This window comes from Macaca mulatta, chromosome 20, assembly GCF_049350105.2.
Source record: "Macaca mulatta isolate MMU2019108-1 chromosome 20, T2T-MMU8v2.0, whole genome shotgun sequence".
Taxonomy (NCBI): Eukaryota; Metazoa; Chordata; class Mammalia; order Primates; family Cercopithecidae; genus Macaca; species Macaca mulatta.
The window spans coordinates 84,582,653-84,588,776 of NC_133425.1; the positions used below are offsets into that span (position 1 = coordinate 84,582,653).

The 6,124-nt window shown below is 63.4% G+C and overlaps 1 pseudogene; it reads left to right on the forward strand.

Annotated features, from left to right (window-relative positions):
• The first annotated feature begins 691 nt into the window (after window positions 1–691).
• Window positions 692–4,590, forward strand: LOC100425685 (uncharacterized; annotated as a pseudogene).
• The last annotated feature ends 1,534 nt before the right edge of the window (window positions 4,591–6,124 follow it).

Sequence of the window (6,124 nt, forward strand, 5' to 3'; positions counted from 1 at the left end):
GACAGGTGTGCATCTGGCCCAACATTCAGAGAGAGATCCAGGTTGAGGCTGGAAGAGTGAGGGCCTCTGCAGGGAGTGAGAAGGCCAGAAGCTGCTGTCAGGGAGCCTGGCTCTATGTTCAGGCCCAGCCTCTCAGACAGCCCTGTGTCCAGCCGGGTCTCCTGCCTGATGCCAACGCCCTGGACGTTATCCAGCTGCTCCTGGACTTGTGGCCGCTACCCAGACTTGAGTCCCGCCTGGGGCATGGCTGCTCAGCCTGGAATCCTGGCCCTGGGGGAGGCTTCGGATCTGTCCGATGGTTTTTGAGCCGTCCTGGGTGCAGGCCTCTTTCTGGGCCTCCCCTGGTCCACGTCCACTCTGGGGAAAAAGGATAACAGGAATGGCTGGGTCCCGGAGCCCTGATCCCCGTAGCTTCCCCAAGATGGCCCAGCCTTTCTTCCCAGCGTGATGGCCGCAGAGCCCTGCCTGTGGGCCAGGCCTGGAGGGTCACCGGAGGGCTTGCTGGACAGCCTCTTTCCCATCAGCAGCTGGAGACGGAGATTAAACGTGGGGAGACCCGTGGCATCAGCTAAATTGATTCTATTACAGCGACTGATTTAATCTGAATGGTCATGACTGTGATTTATGTGGCTGCTTGGGATTCTTTGCTCCCAAATTTATCTCCCGTCCACTTGATATTGATTGAAAGACGATGGAGGAGGTGGGGAGGGGTGGGGCTGCCTGGGCTGACTCAGTGACCCCTAACCCCTCCCTCTCTGCCCTGATTGCAGGGGTGCCAAGCACAGCTGTGCTGGGAAGAGCAGGGAGGCAGTGGAGAGGACTCGGTGCCCTCAGTGTCCAGCACACGCCCCCTGACCTCTGCCCTCCCTCCCACCCAGCTCTGGCCCAGAAGCGCCTGCTGCCAGGCGGCCCATCCTTCCAGAAGCTTCTGGATGTTGGGACCATCCTCTCCTGGCTGGTGCCCCCAAAGGGCAGGGTGTGGAATGACCCAGGGCAATGCTGGGCTCTTCCGATGATGAGACTGGAAGCTCAAAGGGCCTCTCTGAGAACTGGGGGCCTTATCCCAAGTTTCTTCATGTCCGGGAATCAGAACTGAGAGTTGCTAACTCCTGAGGCAGCCCTGCCCTCCACGCAGGAGATGGGATGGTAGGAACAGTAAGATGGTGGTCAGGAGCCACCCACCCGGCCTCCTCCAGTCTGGGCACCACCCAGCTCCAAAAGCCAGGCTAGGTGGCCAGGGGCTGCCACTGCCCCATGGCACAGGCCACCTTCGGGGACATTGGGGATGAGACAGAGACCTGGAGTGCAGGCCAGGCAGCAGCCACCTGGGCTACAGATGCAGCCAGAGTCCCTCTAACTCCCATCCCTACCCCATACCCTTCTCCCTACCCAGGAGCTCCTGTCCTTGCAAAGGGCAGCACCCCTGCCCACCCTCCCTGGGCAGCCCACAGCTCTTACTGCCCTGTCCTGGGTGGTCAGTGCCTGTGGCTGAGTGGGGAGGACGGGTTTTGGGGGGCCTGCTCCATGTTGCCCATGCCCACCCCTACCACGGGCCCAGTGTGCTCAAGAGGACCCCATCACACGACCTTCCTTCCAGGGCCCCAGAGCACACGGGGCCCCTCCTCCCCTCTGCGGCCCCTTCCTGCTCCCTCTTCCCCCCTCCTCCACCCTCCCTCCTGTCACAGTGTTGGGTTATGGGGATGAAGGACAGAGACAGAGGCCTGGGGCACTGAGGAAGGGACAGAGGCACCCACGCAGCGGGGGAGAGGTCAGACGTCCGGAACTGGGTAGAGATGAGTCTGCCTTGGGTGGATTTGCTGGGGCGGGGGGCTTTCGCATGGTGTGGGGGGCTGGACAGCCACTCTCTCCGGGACCACAGCTTTCTGGGCTGGGGCAGGACAAGGCCACTCATGCCCCACTTGCCCTTCTGGGGTTCAGCCAAATGAGGCCCCCACCCCCATGACTCGCAAGGTGGCTGGGAGCTCTGGCACTGCCCGTGGGGATAGTCAGGCTTCACCACACCCAGCTGCTGTGGACTCTAGGGGCCTTGGGGGGTGTGGGTTGCTCCGCCATCAGCTCCAGCCCCAGCCCCGGCCGCAGCCTGTCTTTGGAGGGTGCTGACTGGGGGCCGTTACAGCTTATGGATCCCTGTGAAAGCCTGAGCATCGGGAGGAGCCTGGTGACGTCCGCTGTCTGGCGGTGCTGTCCCAGGTCTCCATCTCTGTGGCCAGCCCTGCCCACTCAGCCTCAGCCTTGCTGGGGCCTGGGCTGACCTCAGGAGCCCCTGCTGGCCCTGCCGCCCTTGAACCTTTGCCTCAGTCATCGGGGAGGCTGGGGTGGCCTCGGGGCCAATGCCAGGTGAGACCTCAGGTGAGCTGCACCCCCCTTCCCAGTGCTCGGGGCCAGGGGAAGGGAGGTGGGCGTGGACCATGCTCTGCAGCCCTCCCCTGGGGCATGCCTGGCCGCTGGCCTTCCTGATCCCTGCCCGGGTTGGGGCTCCAGCGTGGAAGTCAAGGCGTCCACGCTGGGTGACGGTGCTGGGCTGGCCTGGAGCGGGCAGGCCTGTCCAGCTTGGACACAGAAGCAGGGAAGGTCCCATCGTTCCCTCCCTGCTCTGCCCTGAAGACCCTCCGGCAATCGGAGGAGCCAGCTGCCCCTCCCCCACCCGCCTCCGCTGGCGTCCCTGGAGCCACACTGCCCCCTGCTGGGGCTGGCGGGTGTGACGGGCCACCGAGTCACCCGCCCGCCCTGAGCCCGCCAGCCCTGAGTCCGGCCGAGCTGCACCTTGAGCCACTGTCTGGTCGGCTCCTCTGTCACTGCGGGGCGGGGGATGGGACGCAAGATCAGTGTCAGGGTGGCAGGGCAGGACAGGACCCCACCTCCTCAGCTCAGGGACGGGCCTGAGGGATGCCTGGCCAGGCCTGCCACCCCCTGACCCCTTCGTGCCCAACTCCCTGTAGGGCCAGGACTGACCATCAGGCTCCAGGGACCTGCCGTCCCCAGGTCCTCAGGAGGGCCAGCACCACCCCGCCGACCAGCAGCCCCTCCTGTCCAGCATGTCCGTCTGTCTATCCGTGTGTGATTTTTTGGTTTTTTTTGTTTTTTCAGATGCAGTCTCGCTCTGTCACCCAGGCTGGAGTGCAGTGGCACTATCTTGCCTCACTGCAAGCTCCGCCTCCCGGGTTCACGCCATTCTCCTGCCTCACCCTCCTAAGTAGCTGGGACTACAGGAGCCGCCACCACGCCCGGCTAATTTTTTTTTTGTATTTTTAGTAGAGACAGGGTTTCACCGTGTTAGCCAGGATGGTCTCGATCTCCTGACCTCATGATCCGCCTGTCTTGGCCTCCCAAAGTACTGGGATTACAGGCGTGAGCCACCGCGCCCAGCCGGTTATCTGTGTGTTTTGAATGCCCAAGATGTTTTAAACACACTTGTCGAATATTCTTTTCATGTGTGTTGCAGGGGGGGTCAGGGGCTTCTGAACAAAAACAGCACGCCCATACCTGATGGGGGCTCCTCTGAGCCCACCTGGACTGACCGTCTGTGGCCGCCAGGGACAGGTGGTGGCCTGAACGTGCGGGCAGCGTCACCCATGAGCCCAGACAGCCCTAGCACAGCGGAGTCCAGGATCGCCCCAGCTACAGACACTGCCTGGCTTCCTCCACTCCCCAAGATCCAGCCACGTCTCCCCTGTCCCAGGGGAAGCTTACAGGAAACTTATGGGCAGAAGCCCCTCTGTAGGGCCCACTACCCAGAGCCAGCCACAGGTACTCAGGCCAGGGCTCAGGGCCCGTGGGGGCTCAGGGGCCGTGGGGTTCAGGGCCCGTGGGGTTCAGGGCCCGTGGGGTTCAGGGGCCGTGGGGGCTCAGGGGCCGTGGGGTTCAGGGCCCGTGGGGTTCAGGGCCCGTGGGGTTCAGGGGCCGTGGGGGCTCAGGGGCCGTGGGGTTCAGGGCCCGTGGGGTTCAGGGGCCGTGGGGGCTCAGGGGCCGTGGGGTTCAGGGGCCGTGGGGGCTCAGGGGCCGTGGGGGCTCAGGTTCCATGGGGGCTGGTGGCCCTAGCCCTTCCAGATCCACTCCCCACCCCTCACTCACTCTGTGGGGACCTTCATCTGCCTAGATGGGTTGGTCTGTGCTCTTGATAGTCCCAGGACTGGGTGTCGGCCTCACCCCAGCACCCTGGCAGCCTCCAGGCCAGAGTAGAATGTTGGAAGGGCATGGCCCATGGCCAATACCAGGCTCCCGGCCAGGCGCCACCTGTGTCTGCCTCCTCACCCCAGCCTCCTCCAGCCTCAGGCCCTGCCTGTCAGACGGGGGCACCTGTCCAGGGGGTCCTCAGGGAGCACTTGCCTGCAGAGCGAGCCCCCAGAGCCCCTCCCCGTCACTCCAGAATGGACACAGCTGCCAGACCAAGACCAGGGCCTCCTCACACCAGGGTCCCCTCCCTTGGTGTCCGGTGCCACCCAGATTCCCTGGACGTCTCCCCTCTGCCCTCCACACCCCGCACCATGGGTAGGACCCGCCTTCACACCAGCTAACCCCTGCCCTCCAGCCCCCACTGCCTCTCTGGTAACGGAGCTGCACCTGGCCTAAGCCTGGGGCCTCCATAGGGCCCCTGTCAGGCACACCTTGCTCAACCCCAGCGTCCTGCATCACGCCTGCCCCTTAGTGGCTGGGGTGTGCGTGTATATTTATATTTATACACTGTAATTACATAAATACAATTTAATAATCGAGGGCCAAGCACCGTTATTGCACTGTGCGATTACAGAATCACTCCAGAGCAGACACCAAGGCGTCTCAGCTGAAAACTGGCAGCTGCCTGCATCTGTCGTGAGAAAGTTGGAAATTCCTCAGCCCACTCTGGATCACTGCCTGTGGCGTCGGGAGGGGTGGCCCAGGGCTGGGGGGTGGGGGCACCTCTGGGACATCCAAGGCAGCAGGGCTCCTGGGGAGTCCGGGGCCCTGTTTGTTGTCCCCCAGTTCCTCATACTGGGGAATGGAAATAGGGAACTGAGGCTGTGGACCAGGGAGCCCCCTCTACACCTCGGCTGGCCCTGCCCCCACCCCATGCCCATGAGGCATGTCCCCCGAGCTGGAGAGTTGAGGTGGGCAAGGCAGAGGGCAGCAGTGATGGGGGTGAGTCCTGAAGGCCCAGGACTGCAGACTCTGGAAAAAGGAGGGGAATGCCCAGAGTCGGGTCCCCACTGGAGGCTTGGGGTGCAGAGGGAGGGTTGGGCATCTCCGGGTCCACTAGGAAAGAGAAGGGCTCTTCTAGGGCTGATGGTCCTGCAGCCGAAAATGGAGCCCTGCCCCTCACTGTACAGGACTTCCAGACTCAGGGTACCCAGCCCTTCCCTGCCACCTTCCTCTGACACAAGGGGAAACTGAGGCCCAGGGGGAGAACCTCCAGCCCAAGGCTCCGAGGTGGGACTGGACCCAGGCTCCTGTTTCCTGGCCTTCCTGCTGCCCTGGGAGCACGTGGAGCGGGGTCCCTCGCTGGGGCACCTGCCCCTGGAGGATGACCAGCCAACCAGGGAGCACACCCTCCCACAGTGGCCAAGCCTGCTGCCTCCCTGGCCCTGCCCTGCATTTGGGGCTCACCCAGGACTTGGCCCAGCTTAGCCTTTCGCTTAGAAACCCCCACATCCCATGGAGGAGGTGTTTGGCCTCCATTTCTTCCCGAGGTGGGTGGGAGGCAGGTGGTTGAAGCAGGGTGGGTGCAGGGTGGAAGAGAGCAGCTGGGGGTGGCAGACGGCAGCCTCCCCAGGCCTCTTTCTGGGGGGAGGGCGAACACTTCTACCTCACCCCTGCACTAGTCCCGTGAGGCTGAACACCAAAAGCATTCAGAGGGCTTCTCCACCCCTAGTTTGAAGTCCCTGGCCACCGAGGTGGGACGGTGGTCCCTAACAGGCTACACCCTAGCCCCAGAGGCCTCCCAGTCTGGAGATGGACTCCCTGCCCTCTCTCATCTTGGAACAGTGAGCGCCAGGGACAGTCCTGGCCTGAGCCTCCTGGGCAGCCTGGCCTCCTTCCAAGCAGGCCAAGTGCACAGATGGTGCCTGCACCTGCACAGCCACCCACAGTCGAGAGGAGAGCAGAGGCACCGGGCCTGCTCCAACCACAG